This window comes from Poecilia reticulata, chromosome 2 (genome assembly GCF_904066995.2).
Source record: "Poecilia reticulata chromosome 2, P_reticulata-male-v2, whole genome shotgun sequence".
Lineage (NCBI taxonomy): Eukaryota > Metazoa > Chordata > Actinopteri > Cyprinodontiformes > Poeciliidae > Poecilia > Poecilia reticulata.
Window position 1 is genome coordinate 22,265,174 of NC_088831.1, and position 22,433 is coordinate 22,287,606.

At 40.9% G+C, this 22,433-nt stretch overlaps 1 protein-coding gene and 1 long non-coding RNA gene across 7 annotated transcripts in view; one reads left to right on the plus strand and one right to left on the minus strand.

Annotated features, from left to right (window-relative positions):
- The window catches only part of arhgef49 (Rho guanine nucleotide exchange factor 49), a 75,206-nt gene that overhangs the window by 10,954 nt on the left and 41,819 nt on the right, over positions 1–22,433 (plus strand). The window contains exon 1 of one of the 6 annotated variants that reach the window (XM_081600637.1): positions 8,025–8,448. The exons of 4 other annotated variants lie outside the window; for them this stretch is intronic. The gene's annotated coding sequence lies outside the window, so the exon portion shown is untranslated. Of the gene's footprint in view, positions 1–8,024; positions 8,449–12,315; positions 12,340–22,433 lie in introns of those variants that run through there. One more of the 6 variants, XM_081600643.1, reaches the window with a different exon arrangement.
- Positions 8,470–21,157, minus strand: LOC103478567 (uncharacterized). Its single transcript, XR_535820.3, has 3 exons — positions 20,483–21,157; positions 19,647–19,834; positions 8,470–8,930 (listed from the first exon to the last, which is right to left on the minus strand). It is a non-coding gene; the product is annotated as an uncharacterized LOC103478567 (long non-coding RNA).

Here is a 22,433-nt window from a genome sequence, read left to right on the forward strand (position 1 = left end):
TTTTTTTTGCTCATTGCTTTTCTCCTTGTCACTGTCACACAGTCATCACCAGAGTGTAACGCCACTGATGTCACACTCCGTGGCACAACTTCCTGCAGGCCTCTTCCTCTTGGAGCTTAATTGCATCCAACAGTTTACCAGCAACTGCTTGTTATTTTCATCGTTTTTGAGTGCAATTCCTCTGAGATCCATAAAAGACAAGCCTGCAATCTGATTATATCACAAAATGTCACATTAACCCGCAACCACTGACGTGTAGACTTCAGTTCGCTGTGCCTGAATTTTGATGGCTACTGTATTTGATTTCTACCTCCAGAGTAACACGGTCTTCAGGAGCAGTCGTATCTTGGTGTTTCTTGGTGGTCGCCGATCTCTCTTCTCCAGAGGCCAATAATTTCTTGATTTAGTCGGAGCAAAACAAACAGACTCTGTATCTGTTGCTCTCATTTTCTTCTCAGCCAACTGCACAAGGCGTTTCCAATGTGACAACAGCAGTGTGTTTACTGTATCTACTGATGTGATTAATGTAGGCTGAAAATTAGGAGACGCTCTCTTTCCCCAAATGACAGAAACTCACTCAAGTGTCTTCGTCTGCTCGACACTTTTCTGTTTTATTAATATATACTCAGATGCGTGCCAGCAGATCTTTGCAGTCTGTTCTGCTGCGTGATCCTGCCAATTGAAGCGGATTAGTTTAACATCAGCAGAACAGCGAGCCAACTCTCAGTGGTGATATCGCTGTACTTTAGTCTCATCTGGAACGTGTCACTGGCTGTTTAGGTGCTTCGCAAACGGGAAAGCTTTAGGAAGCATTGAGCATGGCGCGGTGAAAACGGATAGATTGAAAGGAAAATTGGATTTCATGGGTTGCCTTCTAAGGGGCTGTGTTCATTTAGTGCACTGTGTGGCTGCAGGCATGTTGATTATGATAAGAAGTTCTGCTTTGGTCAGAGGGCATTAAATCAGCCAGAGCAGACTCGAAGAGTGAGCACACACACGTGTACGCACTGCTCACGCTCAAACAACCGTTCACAAACACATCGGATCATGCCAGTTTTCCTTTACGTAACATCTGACATGTAAAAGTTGTTTAATGGAGTTCTGCAGAGTGTTCTCTTTCCGATCGGACCTACGAACCGCAGATGGAAAATGTAATAATGAAATAGGTTGATGCATCACGATGATTCCCTGTGTCTGTGTTCTCCGTTTATTTCACATCTGCCTGGTCGCCATGTCTATGGGGTGCTGCCAGGTCCAGTCGGTTTCGAGTACCAGCACAGTTTCCTGTTTTCCGTGTTTGCTGGCGTACTTAAAGTTGCACATCATGTGAGTCTGAATTGGAGAAAGTGACGAAAATTCTGTGGGACTCAAAGTCCTGTCAACTTCCTGTATTGTGTGTCCTACTCTTGATACGCCCTGTTCTGAATAGAGCACAGGGTTTCCCTCAGTGTATTATAAGCCTGGCGGGCCACCAGGCTTTACTTGTGCCCCCACCAGGCTGAGCACTCCTTATTTATTTTATTTATTTATTTATTTATTTATTTATTTATTTATTTATTTATTTATTTATTTATTTATTTATTTATTTATTTTTAATATTTAAATTTTTTAAAACTTTATAGTCAGTGTTCAATCATGAATCTTCCAATAACTCATATTTTCAAATTCCCTGTCAACTTTAAACATTTTTAACTCAAAAACATGGCAGGCCGCTGGATGAATGACTGCCTTAGCGCCCCGATCACCGGGATTAGCAGGTTTTCTGGGGGAAACACTGGAGCATTCATAATTGGATGAGGGTTATGCGATTCTGCTGCATTTAGGAGGGAACACACTACATCTACCTGGTGTTGATGTTTATTATTTTTACATTAGAGATCTTGAAATCACTAATTTCCCGTTTTATGACAGCCGCCAAGTGTTACTGGCTTAACGATTCAGCATGTAGGGAAAACCCGTCAATTACATTTTCAGTTTCAAGCATCTGGCATGTTGAGGTGAATTTTCATCAGCGCAAATGTGCAGCGTAGCATGATAAACTTTCTTTGATAAGCTTTTGTGTGAAGGGACCATGAATTCAGATGAAGTCTCGTCTTGAAATATATTAGAAACCGGCCGTCTGTCTGGGTTACGGCGCACATAACCATAATATCAACAAGCGGAAGCAACTGCAAACATGACCTGCGCTTACAGAAGAAGCCATTTAGCATGGAGATGTGTGGTGATGAACTGCTTCAAGCCTCATCTCACTGGACAAAAGACCCAGTTAATGGTGTGGATGTAGTTCAATGGGTCGAGCCTGTGGCTACATTGGTGTAACTGTGTCACTGTGTTCTGTGGCGCATTGTGACCTTGCTTAGCATCCGCCCAGTCACCCATCCCTCTGTCGATTGTCAGGCATCAAAAGAACTCACTGTGACCCACAATGCCATTGTGGTTGCCAAGCAATCAAGCAGCGGGAGAAACACGGCAGGGAACGTTTTTTTTTTGTTTTTTTTACGACGTCCTGTATTAACGTCCTCCCCCCTGGAAATGCAAACATTTCCACTGAGCCAAAAATGATCAACAACGAGGCTTTTATTCAGTGGCAACCGTTGTTCTAGCCAAGAAGGACAGCACCGGTTGAACACAGAGCTTAGTTTTGACTCTATTAGGCTTCTTCGGCATGTATGTGTAATAATACGGACAAATGATCCAGATGATTGGGACCCCTGTCGTGCAGCGTTTGGTTCCTGCTGTGCTGGCTGTATGCTAAATGCTTTCAGGCCCTCAGGGTTACTAAGTCAACACAAAAAGCTGGCTCATCCTACCTCATTTCCAAATGCGGCCATTCCCTGGAGTCGTGAAAGTGGTGCTAAATTTAGAAGATTTTGAAAAATCTGCAAGTTCTTATCGAGTTTTCATCCCACAAAATGTCCCGTTCACCTAGTTCCTCTGTAAAAGGTTCGTACGTGACTTACCCACAGCGCAGACGAGCCTGATGAATTATTGAGCCAACGGTGAAGCCCTTATGAATTATCCAGCTGTGTGTACCCCGAGTGAGCGGGGCTGCATACTTCTCGTGTTGACCCCGTGTGTTTGTACCGCAGAGTTCGAGCACCAGTAACGGGAATAGATTGACTTGTAAAAATAGCACAAAAAGATCCAATCAGGGTTCTGGTTTCTTTTGCAGAAAATCTGATTTACATTTCAGTGAAACGTTATAGGCGTAAAACATGTTATACCCAGAAGTTACCCCCGATCTGGGGTAACTTCCAGCTTTGCTGTTTTTAATTGTTGTTGCATTGCCTGAACTGATTGTCAAGTTGTACTCTTTATGTCACTTTGCAAGAATTTTTTTTCTGTAATAAATCCGCCACAGATATCCTGTACATAAATTCAGCTGACCGATAAAGTTACAAACTAATGAGTGAAGTAAGTAGAAGTTTGAGAAGATAAATTTCAGCAAATTAGAGCTGAAATAACTGACTTATAACAAACTGTAGGGATTTATTTAATTTAAACTTATATCGTCATTGTCTTCACGTGTTTCTGGCATTTATCACGTTACAAACAGAAACCTTTGTGGTTGTAAATGTCAAACAGCTTCTTTTACTCAGACACCCCTAAATGAAATCCAGTCGCCTGTAAAGAGCAATGAGACAGACCAAACGCATGGAGGATGGATAAAACACTGAGTGGTGGAAAGCTGACGCCTTGAATGCACCATACCCAAAGAGGTAGTGGCAGTATCATGCTGCGGGGATCCTAAATATTACGATCGATTAGGGCGCAGTATAAACTAATGTTAATGTTATAGCTACTTATATAATCGATCTGATGTTAATTTGATAAAGAAAATTAGGGAAGGCAAACAACTAAACAAATTAGAGATGCAAAACTTTCTTGTAAAAATGTTTGTGTTTTTTTTTCCTTTGAGAAATTCACAAAAGTTTCCAACTTTATTTACAACATCAGGCCAATTGTCCAAAAACAATAAAAAGAGGAACACCAATAAAAATAAAGATGTATTGATGATGATCAGATCCGGTAAAACCAGCATTAAGGATTTTGAATTTGGCACCTCGCCACTTTAGGAAAGCTTTATCCACATCCTTGAACTGCTGACGCCACGCGGCTGTGTTTGCAACCCGAGCTGCATGCGCGGCCCCTCGGGTTCGCCGGGTCATTACTGCTTCCGACTGGTCATTAATTAATGGGAAAATGGATTTCGGCATGGCTACCGTGGCTGTAATTACACGCCGTATATTTTGCGCGCTTCACCGTAAATACACACAACTACGTCCGTCCTGTGATTTATCCCCTCTGAAGTCAGCTCATCGATCGTCTGGCGAGCGACGGAGCCGCTAACCATCGAAGAAAAGACTCTACAACCTTTATCGCTGTGTTTCTGTTGAGAGGGGGAAAGCAGCCTTGAAATGCAGAGCAGCGGGCGCTCATAGCGAGGACACACCCCCGACGGAGAAGGAGCCGCGTCTGGGGCTGGAAAACTCTCCGGCTTTCACGTTTGATGCAGCAATCCGATTAAAATAACCACGGGGAAGTGCGTAGTAGATGTGAGAAATTTTTACAACAAGGTGGCTTTCAGCGTGAATTTCCTCAGATGGCTTCCTTGAACTATCCGCTTTGTTCATTTGCGACTCAACTTGTGCTCTTACAAAAACATACCATTCATATTTTTGGCTGAAAGTCACTGATGGGACTAGCCTTGAGTGTTAGCAAACAGCGAGCCGCACGTAATGTTGCATTGTTACACCTGACTGCAGCAAGGGAAAAATGCTGACAATACAGCCAACCCTCCTGTTTTTATGGCACAGCTACATGACATGTTTGCATTAAGTTTGCCTCTAAACAGTCGTCAATCTGCCTACATATTTTTTCTCACCAGAGTACAAGAGTTGATTAGACTGGAAACGTATTGCTGCGTAAACAAGAAAAAGTTAGCATGTTAATGAGAAAGCTGGATTGCATTGAGATGCGAGCAGGCTACTGACACCATCGTGGGTTTATGAGGCGAAAACAAATGATGCTCCATACAGATTCACCACCAATCCAATAATATTTCAGTGTGTGTGATAAATTGATTAGCTTCTGTCATTTAAGGTGTCACTCACGTCCTGCTCTCCACATTATGCACCGTCCGAATCAATAACACAATGAAGGATGGGGTGTCTGCTGCTCAGTTGTTGTTGCAACAGTTTGCAGACTGGTAATATGCATGATATACAATCAGTGCTTCCAAAAAATATTGTCCCGTTTTAAATATTTTTCTGTTTCTGTGACGCTATAATGTTTCCGATGATAAAACTAAGTGTGTTTTTTTCTTTATTTAACCTTTTATAGTTTTAAAATGTGTTTTTCTAGAGTTCCCTGGATCACAAAAACATACCTTAACTAAAAAATGTTCTTCAGTCTTTCAAATAATTTAGAATAGATAGAATATACTTTATTGATCCCCACGGGGAAACTGCTTATTTGTTGACAAATTACTCCATCTAAAGTTTAAAATATTAATAAAACAAATATAGTCATAAAACAAACATATATAAATATGAACATAAAAATAAATATGAATATAAAACTACCATATTCCTTGTTTTTTTACTTGTGGGGGTAAAAAAAACAACTTTCCAGAATCGCCTGGCCCTTTAAGAAAATAAAACACAAGTTACTGATATCTATCAGCAAAGAAAGGAGAAAATGCCTCCATTTTTTTTTCAAAATTTATGGAGAAAGTGGTGAATGAATCATACTAGATGCCATACAATAATCCAGAGGAACATCTGCAGCACTACAGAGCTGTCTTGCCTTAATTCTTCATTCAGTGTCTTCAGGATTCAATAATAAGAAAGACATTGAGCAAACATGGCTTTAATAGTGGAATTTTAAGGCAGAAATCACAAGTTTGCCAAAAGAAATCCTGATTGTCCGTGAGACATTTGGGAAAGTCAAGGTTTCAGAGTGGCCTAGTCAAACTTCAGGACTCCCAGGATTCTGTGGCATGACCTAAATCAGGTTGTTCCTGCACAAAAAGTTTACAAAGTGCGTCTACTAAGTGGATTCATTGTTGAAGACTTTGGCAAAATTCCACAGCAGACAAGGAAAATATTAATTTGCAGGGAACAGAAACACTGATCTGCAGTTGTTGCCACCCAGGTCGGTGCAGGTAGTTATTACATTTAAGAACAGGCAATTATTTTACTACAAAGAGCCAGGTTGGTTTAGATACTTGTTTCTTTTCTTAAGAGATGAAATAACTCAGGAACAATGTCTTGTATTTGTTCTGTTTTGTCTTTGACGGTAAAATCTGTTTGGCGATCCGAGACATTTAAGCGTGGAAAGAAAATGTAACAGAGCAGTTACTTCTAGCAGAGCTGTGTTTATATTGTTTGAACAAAATGCAGACATGATTACAGGCTTCCCAGGACCCCACCATTCATTGCTTTCTGATGCCTCTTAAAACGGGGACAAATTGCATGCTGCATGGGGCTGAAGGGAGGAGGATGATTAATGCTCTGACGCAGAGAACGCTCCCCATGATGGGTGCAAAATAATTGCGGCTCTGTTTTATTTCTGTCATCTGCTGCCAGACGTAAGCCTGCTGCTGTTGGGATTTACCAGGTGAAACTGTGCTGTCCAGTCGGCGCCTTTGTAGGAAGAAATCCTGACTTCTTGTTGCAAACTGAAAGCAGAGCCAGGAGCAGGCATCTGGGGATCGATTAAAGAAGTTGTAGATTTAGAGCGCGCACTGACTACTACATGAATAAATGCACCAATTGACTTTTATCAGCAAATATCAGCTCCTGATGTTCTTTTAGGTGTGAGCAATTGATTCTGATTTTCCTTCTGTCACTATGTCACCTACAGACCTACTTGTGTCAACTTGATTTCAACAAAGACATAGTTAAAGACAGAAACTGAAGGAAATGTTGGAAATAGCAACATAAATAAATAAATTTAATTCAGAACACAGTGCAATGTGGGTGTCTAGACAGCCAAAGGTTTGGTTGAGCTGTCATATTTCCTTACATGCAATTCCTCACTTTCAAGAGGTTAAGTTACTTCATCACCTTCACAACTGTCTAATGTTGCAACTTATACAGTAATGATAAAGTTCTTGAACTTTAGCCGTTCAAAGTTTTATAAACAGCAATAAATAGGTGGATAAACTGTGAAATTACTGTTTGCTCTTTGTAAATATTCTATTTATTTATATATTTTATTTGTGAGGAAAATAATGATCGTAATCTTTTGCTCCATAAGTCACATAATAATTGCTAACTTCTGCTTTGATTTAAATATTTTAATCATTCAAAGTATTTCAAAATGTTTAGTTTAAACATGTACTGAAATCAGACGGCAGATTGAAATTACTATTGATCGTCTGATTAACTGGAAAAGATGTTGATAGATTAGACAGATTCCAAAATAATCACTGGGTTCAACCCTATTCCAAATTTCTAAGGACCTGAAATGTTTGGAAACAGACAATTTTACACAAATGGACAATATAATTGCCTTCTTTAAGCCAGCTGAGTTGCAGTGCACAGCAACAGGTGGGGGAGGGGAAGCACTGGGTTATTATATGCTCCATAAAGCTAGGTGAAACTTGTAATTTCTCCTTATTTAAATATTTAAAGTGTATGTACGATATGTTAACAGTGGGTAAATTAAAATATTTGGAATATAATAATAATGACACTGCAATATTTGCTGTTTTAGTGAATTAAAAGCATTGAGACATTGAAAAGATTCTGCAAAAAAAAAAAAAAGTCTTCTTTTCAAAGATGCTCTCAGTAATTTTTTTGCCCCAGTGTGATTCATCTGTAATGAATCACGCAGCTCAACTTGGTCACATTCCTCTGGTGTCTCTTGGTTTTAGACTGGGAAACATTCCTGCAGTAATTATGGCAGCTGCAGGTTGCAATTCACCAGGTCAAAATGCTTTTTTTTGTTTTTTTTGTTGCGTTTGGACTCCACTGGACGCGGTGTGAAGCTCCGTGTGCGACCCGGGTCATCATCTGATGCTCTGCCTGACGGGAATTTGAAAAGTAAATGCAGGATTAGGGGATTACGGCCAAAGTGTTGAAACATGGCCAGCAGGATCCTGACACAGCAGCACCTGCCCTGCGCCGCGGCTCGGCTGAAAAGCAACTTGACCTGGAGAGCCGCTTCCCTGTCTCCATGCCTACGGCGAGGGGCTGTTCTTGTTTTGCCGGAGCATGCTCAGTTTGGCTCGCTTCCCCCCTAACAATAGCCAGCGAGAGGGCTCGCTCTGACACACACACACACACACGCATACACACACACACACACGCGTGTGTGCTCTCTCTCTGAGTCTACTCCGGCTCGCAGTGGGAGCGAGACGGAGAGGAGAGGCTGCACACTGTGGGGCTGTGGGGCTGCCGGGCTGCTGAGCTTCACGGCACAGAAACACACCAAACAAAGGTAGGCACCCGGACCCGCTCATGTTCTACTGCATCTGCTTCTGTTTATTTGTCTCTCCTGAAGAGTTTGTAGCGTTCTTTGCTGTAGAGTGGAGAAGAGGCTGAAGATGAGGAGGAAGGGACCATGTGGTCTGCTTTGTGAGTGACAGGGCTGCACTTTTTTTTATTTTCCTCCTCCATCTAAGTGAAGAATCTCTCCCGCACAGCGAGGCAATGAAATTTCATGAGCGTTGTCTGCAGCTTGAGCCTTTCTTCATCTCAAACAGAGGTGTAGTAGTTGACAAAGCGGAGGGGTCGCTGAATTATTCATGCCGCCTTGTATGGAGTGAAGTCGGAGGATGACAGCAGGTGTAACGCGATGCTTTGCATGGACGCAGATAGCTGCTTCAGCCTCTTTTCATCCCGCTGGCCCGTTTTACAACCGTCACTTTGCTTATTCGCGATGTGTGGCTCACATTTTTGGAGCCTCTTGGCTTGGATGATCTAATGCAAAAAAAAAAGAAAGAAAAATGGAGATAATTCTCAGGAAGCAAAGATTTAAAAATCTAAATGTTACCTGATCTTCAAGCAGAAGAAATGTGAGGAGCCGGTTCTTTTGCCTCACTGACTGTTTCAAATTATCTGTGTGTGTGTGTGTGTGTGTGTGTGTGTGTGTGTGCGTGCGTGCGTGCGTGTGTGTGTGTGTGTGTGTGTGTGTGTGTGTGTGTGTGTGTGTGTGTGGGTGCGTGTGTGTGCGTGTGTGTGTGCGAGCTGCTGGTCAGACTGAAAGGTATCTCCAGCGTTATCATGTAGTCTCGCCCTATTTCTCTCTGAGAGATTCACTCGCTCCCTCTCTCTCTTGCTCACGCTAAAAGATTCAGCAGCCACTTCCCACAAGATTAATTATTGTGGCTGATGAATTCCTGCTTGGTCGATAGAGTATTCCTCTGCAGCCGGCCCGCCGGCCCCTTGTGTCTGCGCCTGTGTGTGTGCTGATCCGGGAGCAGCATGAATGTAAAACGCCTCGTATTGTAATCGAGAAGTGAGAGGCTGGATGAAGTCGTTAGATTAATACAACCGTGTCCAAAACTTTTTGGCTTGGCGGCCAAAAAAATGTCAAGTTGAAAGCACTGCGTGGGGCGCAACATTTTTAGTACTTTTCTTCTTAATTATTATCGCAAAAGCTATTTTAGTTCTTGATTTTTACCCTTTGAATAAACAACAATCTAATTTAAAATGTGATTTCTGTAGACAAGCACTGAGTAAACCAATGAAGATTTAAAGCTGAAACAGGATTCTGCAGGTTACCAGATAAATAATAATAATAACAATAAAACAGCCAATCATGTTGCACATTTGTCATCTTTTCTGGATTTGTTTGCGTTATTTTAGCAACAAGAGCTAAATGTGGCTCACTCTCGCTTTAGTTTGACAAATTCATAAAAAGGGCGTGCCCAAGTCGGGGGTTTTGGTAAAAAGCCTCTGAATGTTTGTGGTCCCTACTGCTAATAAATTCAATTAAAAGCAAAAACCTGGATGAATACTTTGTGTTGCATAAGTGAAAATTTCACCCCAACATTGTTTTTTTTTTATCTGCATCATCTGCCTGAACTAGCAAACAAAATTTAGGCTGTTCTTGAACTGTGATCAAGGGCCGCCCAGAATCATCTCAAGGACCTCAAATGGCCCCTGTACCACGCCTTGAACAAACAACTGGAAGACTTAAAGGTGAATTTGAGCTTCTTTAAGTCCTACTGGTTGTGCTGAGTGAGCATTTGGTTTTCTACTGCTAGGCTGAGCATACAGGTAGTTTATCAGGTGCAGATGAAGGCAGAAACTATCCAGTAAAAGGAAAATTAGAGTTAATGTCCCTTTACTGAAACAGGAAATAGCCGTTTCACTTCTCCACAGGGTTTTAGCACTTTAAGGGAAGATTTGGGCATTGTGAAGGTTCTGCTCATCATTCATCAGATGAGCTGAAGCGGTACATGATGTTGTATTAACCAGAAAAAAAACAATTGCATTAACTGCTAGTAAGAATACAAGCAGGTAGGATTGTATTTCGCTCCATTTTATGCATAGAAGCACTAAAGAAGCATTTTCACAGTTCTCAAAACTATTTGTTGTACCTGTTTGCAGTCCGTGAGATGTCCTAATAATTAGCATATACGACACTTTTCATTACTGTTTAAATGCTTGACAGCAAAAGCAGCGTCAGAACTGCTGGCCAAGCTCTGATTTTCCAACTTAGACGTGATTTCAGGGGAGTTTGTTGTTATTTTTGGTATTTAGGTAAAATCCCACTTTTGTATACTACTACTGTAGGCAGGTTTCCGGTCGCTGTAGTAGCTTTAATGCACCAGCACAAATAATAAATGGACTGAATATATAAAGAATTTTTCTAGTCATGCAAACCACTGAAAGCACTTTACACCAGAACCAAATTCACACACACTTATCCACGGGTTGCTAGACGACTTGGGGTTAAGTACTTTGGAGCACATTGACAAACAGGTAGAAGCTGAAATTGAAAGAAGTAGATAAGTGTTAACACTGACTTTATTAAAATGTAAAACATGAAGACTAAGCATGGCTAAAGCAGTGCTAGGCTAAAGATTGTGTCAAAACTATCGTAGCTTTGGTTTTCTTCAGCGTACTGTTTCATCTCATGGATTTGCTTCTTCAGCTCACAATTAAAGTTTAATGGAAACAGTGAGGATGAAGAGAGTTTCATGTGAAAAGTGTGCATCTCTTATCAATGTTGATGTCCATTCTGCACATATTTACCACTATAGGAAGTCTTTAAAAATCTCCCCCGTGGAGTTAGTTGTTTTTCTCAAAATACCACATTTGCATGTGGACGTAAGGCTCAAACACATATAAACAGGGTTTCCCCCAGTGTATTATAAGCCTGGCGGGCCACCAGGCTTTACTTGTGCCCTACCAGGCTAAACGTTGCTTATTTATTTAAGTCTTTTTAAAATGTTTGCATTTTTTAAGACTTTATTGTTGGTGTTCAGGTGCAAATTTTGCAATCTTTCAATAACACATGATTATCAAGTGATATTTTCAAATTTTCTGTCAACTTTAAACATTTTTTAAGTCAAAAACACGACGGGCTGCTGGATGAGTGAATGTCCTAGCACCCAACCACCAGACTTAGCAAGTTTTGTGAGGGAAACCTTGTATGAAATACTCTGTTGCAAAATATCAGAGGAGACTAAATTTTTTGGATTATGTACACAATTCAAAATATCTGTTATAATTTGTAGGTTTCATCAGTCAATATTGCAGTTTTTACACATATCGAATTTTGTGCTTTGCAAATACAACAAAGACTTCAAAAATCTTAATTAATTATTTGAAAGAATTTCTGTTCTGCGTAGAAATATCCGGTCTAGATCGAAGGACCAACTAGTCTGTGTTTATCCCAAGAGGCCAAGCAGGTTATCTACAGCTGGTGACACATTAACAGCTTGTGACAGAACTTCACTTCAAAAATCCAGAACCATTCCTTCAAGAAAACCAACACAGATCTTTATCGTCGTCCGCCAAGCCGATGAGTCACCTGCCTGGCTAAAACTGGACGAGATCCACCGATGCGACACTCACCAAACCAGATGAAATACGAAACAGACAGAATAAAAAGACAAGAGCCGTGGACACATGCAGCGACAGAAAAGGAGCAGATAATAGAGAGTTGTGGAGTGATGGATGGCAGACTCAGAGCGAGAGAGAAAGGCACTCTCTCACCCAGCGTGATATTGGAAAATAAATTGAGTTGACATGAGCAGGTTTGCATAGAGATATTGACGCCGCGGAGCAGGAAGTGAGAGGTTCGGACTCGGGGATTAGGAGGTTCACGCGAGGCTAATCATCTCCGTTAGGGCGACCAAAAGGCTTCCTGGGGAAGGTAATTAGCAATTTCCATCTGCCATTGATGAAAAGATAAAACGCTGGAGTGAAACCCGAAAGCCGTTTCATTAAACGTTTGACTGTTTCAGTCAAAACGGTTATTCCTGTAGCAGTTAGCACGGCGCATGATGTCAAGTTTGATTGTCAGAGCTGGGAGTACGGTGGCCCAGAGGAGCTGTAGGTGAAGTGACTCTGTTGTTCCTCATTCTGCTCTCCTCTCCACCCCGCTTTTTTTTTGTGTGTGAGAGTTTGAAGTTAGACAGGTTTCTATTTACAGCTTTAAATGGGATGCTGCTCTACTCTCAGGAGGCTTCTACTTCCTGTTTCCAGATAAAACTCAGAGAATAAGAGCCGGTATTTTTATTTATTTTTTTACATCAAACAAACTCCAGATGCTGTACTTGTTTGCTGCCATTTTTTCCCCCGTTATTCCAGCACCAAAAGCTTCACCATCATGAAAGTGGGTTCACTGTCAGCACCAATTGTTTGTTAGACCAGAGGAAACGGGCTGGGGGTGGACACATGTGTTTTTTACCTCCAAATGAAAGCGGCTCCACTGCTGCTTCTGCTTGTTTAGCTCCTTCTCTTTGTGTTTTGATAGCTACAGGCGTAAATAGACTCCGGCACAGTAAAATGGGTAACCCCAGTAAAATGGTGCTATCTTGGTACCGGGTTTTCTCGGTACCGAGAGGAAAAAAACTCTTTCATCAGGACCTTCAAGTCAAAATGTCATCAGCAACATTTTGAAAGCTTCCTACCATTCCCTCATAAAAGGAATCCAGAGTTTGTGAATAAATAGTCGTTGAATTGGTGTACAATTTTTAAACTCTTATTTTAATGGACGTCAGTTCCACACACAGATCTGCTTTCACTGTTTCATGTTAAAATAGACATAAAACAGCTGAATTGGAGGCAACACTTTATTTGACAGGGTGTGCATAAGACTGACATGACACTGTTATTAACATTACATGACACGTGTTACGAACATGAAGGAGTTTTCATGAATGCTTCATGTTGTCATGAAGTGTCATTTGGTAAATAGTGACACTTTAACTGCAAAGTTGACACTTTTAGGGCAACTTTGCGTTAAAATGTCATTATTTACTGAATAACACTTCTTGACAACTGTCATAAACATTCATGAAAACTCCTTCATGTTCATAACAGGTGTTATGTCATGTTAATAACACTGTCATGTCAGTCTTATGCACACCCCTTCAGATAAACTGGATATTTACATTCACTGTGTAAAGAGACACAATTATTTTTTTCTTCCAAATTGTCTGACTATAAATTAGACTAAATGTTGAAGCAGTTTCAAATTTACACATTTAAGCCATATTAAACTATTAGCTATATCCTAATAGAGATCATTCGACTACAGCTTCAACAATCAATATGTTTGCATCACTTTTGCAGCAATAGGGAAGCAGATAGATGATCATTTTTTGTTGTAAATGTTTCTGTAAGCATACCGAACTCAAGATGCGAGAATCTCACACTCACAAATCTGACGACCAGTCATGGAGGTTGTCCAGTTTTCCTGTGGTTAGTTATCTAAGCCTCCGCTCACCATTTTGAACACTTTCTGTCTCTAACTCAGACTGGATTCGCTACATGAACTGTAAAACAGGCCGAGCACCGAATTGAGAAACTTGTTGAGAAGTGTAGCTGGGATTAAATCTAGTTATATGTTGCACTCAATTAGCAGTAAACCTAAGTTATAGCTGAATATAAAGACCATGCTGGAGGCGATCATACATCGCGCTCCAATGCAGCACATCTGTAAATACTAACTAAAGAGTTCATGCATCTTGCAGCTGTTGCTGCTTGTTAATCACGTCCCTGTAAACTCCACTAGCGGCTGATCAATGCCTCTCCCTCCCCGTCCCTTCCCCCTCACACTGCTTACCATCTCCCCCCTTCTGTTCCCCTTTTCATGACATTTCTTTTCCTTTCTGCATGTCTCATTTAATAACCACTCCTATCCCACCGTAAAAATCACAGGTTTCTCCTTGACTTGTCAAGGAGAAACAAACGAGGGGGTTCTCTGCCCTCCTCCTTTGCGCTGCCCGTCCGTACAGAAAGCGCGAGTCGTGTGATGACATCCAGAAGGGCTTCAGCAGATACAAGGGGGTTCTCTGCCCTCCTCCTTTGCGCTGCCCGTCCGTACAGAAAGCGCGAGTCGTGTGATGACATCCAGAAGGGCTTCAGCAGATACAGATCCTTGTAGATGCCTGCAGGAGCCAGCAGGTCGATACCGAGGCCTTGATGTGTCTCTGATGTGTCCTTGTTAGCGCTGGCAATGTTGCCGACATGAAAGCCTTTTGGAAAACCTTGACAGCGCCCCTGGAAGGTCAAGGTTTGCTATCGATCCAGAGGAACCGGGCCGCCGTCGGAACATATGGTTGATTTTTAAAGTGGCTATTTTTGTTCTATAGACTCTGACACACAATTTTTTTGGCGACCAGAATCCTATCACGTCTCGTGTTTCTGCGTCATTAGTCAGAAAAGCAATAAGGTGTCATATAAGAGGAAAAAGCTCAATTAACACTAGTTTCAGATGGTTTCATTCATTAGTCCATCATTGATATTAAAGCTGTTATTTTTCCTCCAGTGCTGCTGCAGCCATAACCCAACCGAATATCTCTCCAGATAATAAAACGTATCTTTTATTGTGCCCAATTTCAAACATGTTGGTTATAACTGCTTCTCTTAATTGCCAATCCAACTTGTTTCTGACATGGAAACAGTGTTTCTGAATGCTTTATTGTCCAGTTTGGACATTAAAAAGCTCTAATATAGACCTGGAAAGTTTGTCATCCTCTCGCTCTGAGGCAACTGACTCAGCTCCTCACATTTATTTGCCTGTCCTCCTCTATCAGGTCTCTCATGTTTTGCATATTTATAGAAGCAAATTCCCTATAAAGCTGCTCCGGCTCACATATGTCTGTAAAACGGATTGTTAATACTGTAGATAATCCACGGCTGCTGTTAAAATACTCAAACAATGCTGCTGGGCTTTATTAAAACCGGGATTTACAACAACAGCATCATCATCTGACAAAACTACAGTCCACTTACCTCAAAAACACGGTCAGTGACAGCAATTCAGGAATATCTAACACATAAACTGACCATTTACTGCACATGTGATGATAAAAAGTTAATTTCATGGGATGCTAAATTATTATTGATAAGTTTAAAAAACAAACTTATGTTTACAGAAGAAAGCAGGTTCTAAAACTCCTGCAAAATTCAAACACTGCTGGACATGTAAAAAAATAAGGCTCTTTGTAAATATTTGATCAACAAAATTGTTTTCCTGTGACCTGTAATACAGCACAGTTAGATTTCATTATGTACTTGCGGTCCCAAAGTAATTTTCTTTGAGCCCCTGGAAAAAGTTCTGACTATCACGTTTAGATGTAATTTCACACTCGGCACATTTAGATTGTTTTCATTTCAGGATCCAACCAGAGAATAAAACCCTGATGCACTGAAGAGACGGCCATCAAACCGGTGATGTTAATGAAAAGTACTCAGTTAAAATAAACTACTCATGCTATTTTTGTTCCTCTCCCAGTGGTGAGTCAAGTATTGGCTAATTCATCCCTGGGTAAGATCATTTCTAACAGGAAACAACTGAATTTCCCATTACAAATAGTGCAAACAATAGTGCTTTAGCTTCTGCTAGCTAGCATGTAAAATGCTAATATTACTCAAGAGAACATCCCCATTGTTTGGTGTACAATAAAAACCGTTATTATCAACATTATTTTCCACCATAACTTTACCGTCTCATTTATTATTTTATCCCAGGTGAAAGTTAAAGGGCCGTCGTTATCTTAAATTTAAAATAACCCAGTTGGGTTATTTTGCTAATCCAGTCGTGGGTCAGTCTAACATGACAGATTATGAGTTTGACCCAACATGACAAGTCTTTCTGAAAATCAGGTTTAATCAGGTTTTACATATTCATTGTGTCATTTGTGAAATGTCATTTTGCTCCCACAGTGAAGCAGTTGTTCTATTCTCGATGTGTTTTCTTGCCAAATGCTTTACCTAATATAGAAGTTGAAACATTCAGGAACTCGGTTCATAAAATAAAACATACATCAGTTAATTGCACATGGACTGATTCTTTCAAGCCATTATTTCTGTTAGTTATGATGATTTCAGGTAATGAAAACGAGATAAAAAAAAATTGGATCAGACCAGTAAAAAACATTTTATTCCAGAAGTGTTTGCTTATTATCTTTTTAAAACCTTTTCAGGTTGACTTTTAAGCCGATAAACGAGCCTCATTGAAACGTATATTCTAATTTAGTGAATATGAGTCTACATCCGGAGCCCCATGCAGGATACAATCTATTTTATGTTATCCCAGATCCCATTAATATAACTGTGTTCTCCTCCCCTTACATTTTAATCTCTCACTCCTTCAAAATAGGTTTCTCACTTTCTAAGGTCAGCTTAATGGAAAAAGAAAGCATTTTGTTCCTTTTTTTTAAAAAGACGTCATACCAAGTTTATCCCCTCTAATCTGATGTGCTGCTTAAGGAGACAAAAGGGGCTTTAATAAGCTACATGAGTGATTTTAGTTTCCCGTTTCTGTCTTTCTTCTATCATCAGCATCATCTCTGTTTTTCTTCTCTCTATGGTCACCTTCAGCCCATCCTCTCGTCGTCCCATCTCCATTCATTCCCAGTGATGAGATGACTCACGCAGCCATCTGCTGCCCAGCAGATCTACCTCTGCCGCATGACCCTCGTTCTGTGTATTAACACGGCTCCTGGGGAGACACTGATATCCATACGGCTCTATATCTTACCCTGAAATGCCTTCCCCACTCCTCCTCCTCCTTTTGTGTGGCTCTTATCAGATTTTCCCTTTTTATTCCCCTTCCTCCTCCTAAGTTGAATTCATGTCTCCAAGTGCTGTTTTACTTCATTTCACCTGATGCTGTTGTTGTGTTTTTTTGCTGTCCTCGTCTGTCTCTACATATTTTGGCCTCTGGGAGACAGATTGTAGGAATGAGGTCAGACCGTGTGTGTGCCAGGCTGTGTGGGAGCATATGGATATGAATTTCAGCAGGTTGTGCGGATGCTTTTTGTTTGCTGATGTCATTGTGATTCTCTGACGAAACAACATCGGACACAGGGCACACACTTTGGGAGCATGTCTGAATGTACGAAGGTGTGTTTTCACTAAACCTGACTGTCATGCTGTTAAAAATCATAATAGTTAGCTTTTTTCAAGTTTTAGGTACTTTAACTTTATTTTATTTCTTAGGCTGTGGTAATGTTTACTACAGGTTTTATTGAACTATATGACATTTGATATTTTCCAAATATAAAATACACAAATTGATCTTAATGGAGGCCACTTACTTGCTAGTAGAAGCTAACATCAATGGTTTTGGTTATCTCTGCTTTTGGATATACAGTCAATTAGTGCCAGCGAAAATAAATAGCACTCCTGGACTAGCAGCTTTACAAACGCTAGCTAGTAGCGTGAAGTAGCCTAAGTATTTCAACCTCACAAACTGCATTTGTTTCGAATATTTTAATATCAGATATGCTCCACACAAAAAAATGCTACTAGGCAATTTTTCTGCAAATACCGCGGAGTTACATTCGACAGAGAAATCTGTGAATAATGAATAGGAGGTGTTCTACTGTGCAGCGGTTATACATAAACATATGCAGAACCTTTATTTATTTATTTGCGTAACTAAAGTGTTCGCTGCATAAATAAAGAAGATGAAGTTCGCCCTGCGCTATTTTAAAAAGCGACATCAAAACAAAGCACAGGGACTTTCAGCTAACGCTAAAGTCTGTTATTTTTTAAACCGCAGGGTTTCTCTTTTTTTGCTACAGTGATGACCAAGATAAAAAAAAAACTGGACCAAATCTTTCTGACTGCATTTACCAGCAGTGATTAAATTAATTACTCACTTGAAACAATGTCAAGCAGAATGTAAACAAAGAAAACAAGCTAAAGTCCAAATCCAGCTGCACGTAGCATTCAGCTAGGCCCCAAATGCTAAGAGTCTTTACAGAAGCAGAGCGACTCAGATGGCTTCTGTGGCGCATTCAAGGACAACTTGTACATTGTCTATATATCAAAACAATTTCAAAGTAATATAAATTGTGAGGGGTGCTTGTGGTTGTAACTTTAAATGAGCAGATATTCTTTTACAAGCTAATTTGTTAGCTAAACTTTCTGCTCTGTGATAGAGGATAGAAATAGAAAAGATGACTGAATCCTTAGCAGGAGCTTTGTAATGTGTGTGGCTTACTGTCAGATGTAAAAAAATTGTACATAATAAAAAAAAAAAACTAAAGTAATTCAGAAGACAGCCTGAGGCAACCGGCTTCATCCTGAAACAATCGCTCATTCTTATCTGTGCTACTTAAACTCCAGCGAAATGATTTCGCTTCTGCCCGTAATACCACATCCTCTCTTTATTGTCTATCTTTGTTTGCCTCTGCAGTTTTTTGCCTTATTTCCTGACGTCTTTGTCATTTATCACTCGGCGCCGACATGCAGCGGCGACGGCGTCGCCTCGTTTCTCCTCCTCTGAGAGATATCTCACTTTACGAACGAGCTCATCCAGGCGCCTCGCTCGAAGATCAGAACTTTGAACGGTCTCACGGGCGTCTAGTCACCACACCGTGGCGCAGACATCTCTGGTGAAAAGATGTGCTGTCATTCGACAGGGAGGGTGTGTGTGTGTGTGTGTGTGTGTGTGTGTGTGTGTGTGTGTGTGTGTGTGTGTGTTTACGGATATCTGTTGCTCAGAAGGTGTTGCTGTTGTTATGGATGCAAGATGAAGGTGATCCGTAACCTTCCTTCAGTCAGTGGGAGAAACGGGTGACAGAAAGCCATTTTACTGATTGGAGTACGCACGCACACACACACACACACACACACACACACACACACGCACACACACATGCTAAGTTATTGAGATGAGGCCTGTTTTTAATCAAGCCTTGTTTTCCTCTCTGATCGCAGGGTAATTACATGGTTTGCTGCTTCATTAATTAAACATGAGCTGCTGACATGATCATTTAGACTGGGCCTCCTAAAGACAACACATATTTTTTGACACAATAGTCCTGGAATGTCGCTTTCGTACGATAATGCCAAACCGAAGTGAACTGGCAGGGGAAATACCGTTCTTTGAGACGAATTGGGAGCTGACCTGACGTCTAATAGAGTAAACAGGTAATCCATCAGATCTGAAAAACACTCCATTTAGAGATAAAAAAAAATCAAGCATAATAGCCTAACCTTCTTCCAGGGATCCCACTTGTATCACTTCAAAGCTTGTCCTTCCCAGGACATTTCATCTTTGTCTAAAAGGCCTCATATCTCGCGTCATCATTTGCATGAATTGGCTCCTTTGAACCGGCTCTCCTCCTCGGTGGAAGAGACTCCCTCCTTTGTCCTCTTTTGAATATGTGCCGTTCATGGAAAACCTTCATGCAAAATAAGCAAAAAAAAAAAAAAGAAAAAGTATTTGCTCTGAGGTTGTCTGCTGCCTGTATTATTCATCTGCAGCATTTCCACTTCCGAACGCATGCAATATGAATGAGACCGAGATGACCACCAGAAGGAAAACACACACACACACCCCCACACACGAACACACACGCGCGCACACACACACACACACACACACACACACACGCACGTACGCACACACTCACAAGTGTGGACGGACTTTTATGAGGTCTTTATTGTGGTTTTCATGAATACATTAAAGTTACACATGTTTTTTATAAATAAGTAAGTAAATATATATTTGAATATATTTGAAGTCCTGAAGCTGAAATCAAAGCTTTTATGTAGATCCACAGATGAGAAATTTTAAAATGTTTCACAGACTCCAGAAGTTAAAAATAGTTATTTTATTTTTTGCGATATGATTATAGATACATATCTATAATGTGTAGGAATCAGAGAATTTTGTTTTAATTTAGAATCAGACAGTTTTTTTATTTGTTAGTTCAAATATTAAAAAATCACATTTTTTTTCCTTTTCATTGAAGGGGCAATGTTGTGTAGAATTGATGTTTTTGAGCTTTACGTCATGCTATGATGTTATTCTCTCATCAAAAACATACCTGGAGTGTTGCCTTGATTCTTTCATGCATGTTTCAAAAATCCTTTAGACTCCCATGGCAACCGTTCAGCTGACCAAAACGCCTGGTCGGTGTTTAGGACAGCTCCTTCAGACTAGCCAGCCACAATTAGCAAGCACCTGGTGGAACTACACATCATGCTGAGCTCATTATAGGACCCACTTCTCAGCGCAACGCTGGTAAAGACGGTATTAAAGGGCTAATAGGGGAGTGATGTTGGTGACTTCCTGAAGGCGGAGTTTTAGAAAGAGCAGGAGTTCTTAAAGAGACAGAGGCCCAATTTCAAGGCGTTAAAAGACAAGGCAACGTTTTTCTTTTAACTCATATTTGAAATATAGCATTTTTAACAACTGAAGTTACCTGACTATGCTATGTGCCTGGAAAACAAATAATACTGCCCCTTTAAAACCCTCCTGTTGTCCTCATTTTCTGTGTATAGGGAAAACACATACAAATCTCGGTCATTTTGACCCGAGGACAACAGGAGGGTTAAGTGGATCAAAACAACAATTTCTTGTAGTTTTAGCAACAGCTGGAATATTAGATCGTAACTGGGGGATTTGTACTTTGCTGCATAAATTGGCATATTTTTGTAACTCTTTCATCCTCTGGTGTTTAAAAAGCTCCCTCTCTAAAGGACCCTGGAGCACGTGTTTTAATGTTTAATAGTCCTTTGAATAAAAAAAATATGGAATATATTGGACATTTTATAAAAATTTTATGTTTCCTCTTATTGGGTCTTCAGTATGAATCCTTTGCTCTGGAAGTCAGTGAGGAAGATTCAAAGTCAGCACGGAGAACTTAGAGATGGTGCGTTCAGTGACCGGGAAAGGACTCAGATTTTTGAGTTTCTGACCAGTCAGTCATACTTGAGGGCTGGTGAAGCTGAAAATCAGGCTCCCAAATCAGTTTCCTCTTCCCTTCCACCTCCAGCAGCTTTATTCTATAAATTATGTATCTATAATCATATCGATCTTGCACACATGTAAGAAATATAATAAACGGCAGGTGTTGATGTTCCACGAACCACTTGGAACAACTTGCATTCTCTCCCGTTTGCATGTGTGCTGCATTAAAAATGCAGAGGACTGAAATGTGCTGCATCACATTCCAGAGCTTGTTGAATATATTCCCTCCCCTTTGTGACACAGTCAGTATTCTGAATAAGAAAGAAAAAAACCCTCCTTTTGACTCCTTGTTAAAGCACTTCAATGTTCCCCCCTGCTGCTTTTTTCTACAGTAACAATCAGGTCTTTATTTTTATGTCCGCTTGCCAAACTAACAGCCCTCAGATCCCCGCCGAGCTGAGCGTCAGGCCGCTCTCGTAAAGCGTCTGACTCTGCGTATCTCTGCGGAGGCTCGTAGTTCATTCACGCTCTGCCCAATTAACCGCACTCTTCTCCGCGTCCACCTTTGATGTTGCCTGAGTCTCGGAGTCCCTCCGGTGAATACGGCGGGTAGCGGAGGTGTCGGCGAGGCCCCTGGGTGGGGCCTCATTAACCCACATTTCTCCCTCCGACGTCGGGACGGGGCGCGGTGCTCGGAGGGGATTCTCGCTCTGTTCGTCGGAGCGCGTCTGAGGGAAGAAGAAAATGGAAACCATTCCTCTGAAGAAACTCCTCAGAGCACATGCAAGGGCGATGAATGCTGGGAGCTATTACTGTTTTTTCTTTCCCCTCTAATTTCCATCTTCTAATTTTCCGTGTATTACAGCCGGCTAATGCACTGCTAATGCAGTATTCATTCGTGGTTGGAAGATGGAGCTTGAAATGGGAAAGGCGTCGTTTCCAGAGTTTTGCATATTAAATGTAAGAGTTAGGAGAAGCCAGGGTGGAAAGAAGAAAACTATGTTTGCCTGTCGGAATGTGAAACGTGTGTGCAGTATGTTTAACTCTCTGTTTTCACTTCAGCACAAACCAAATGAGTCGTCGGC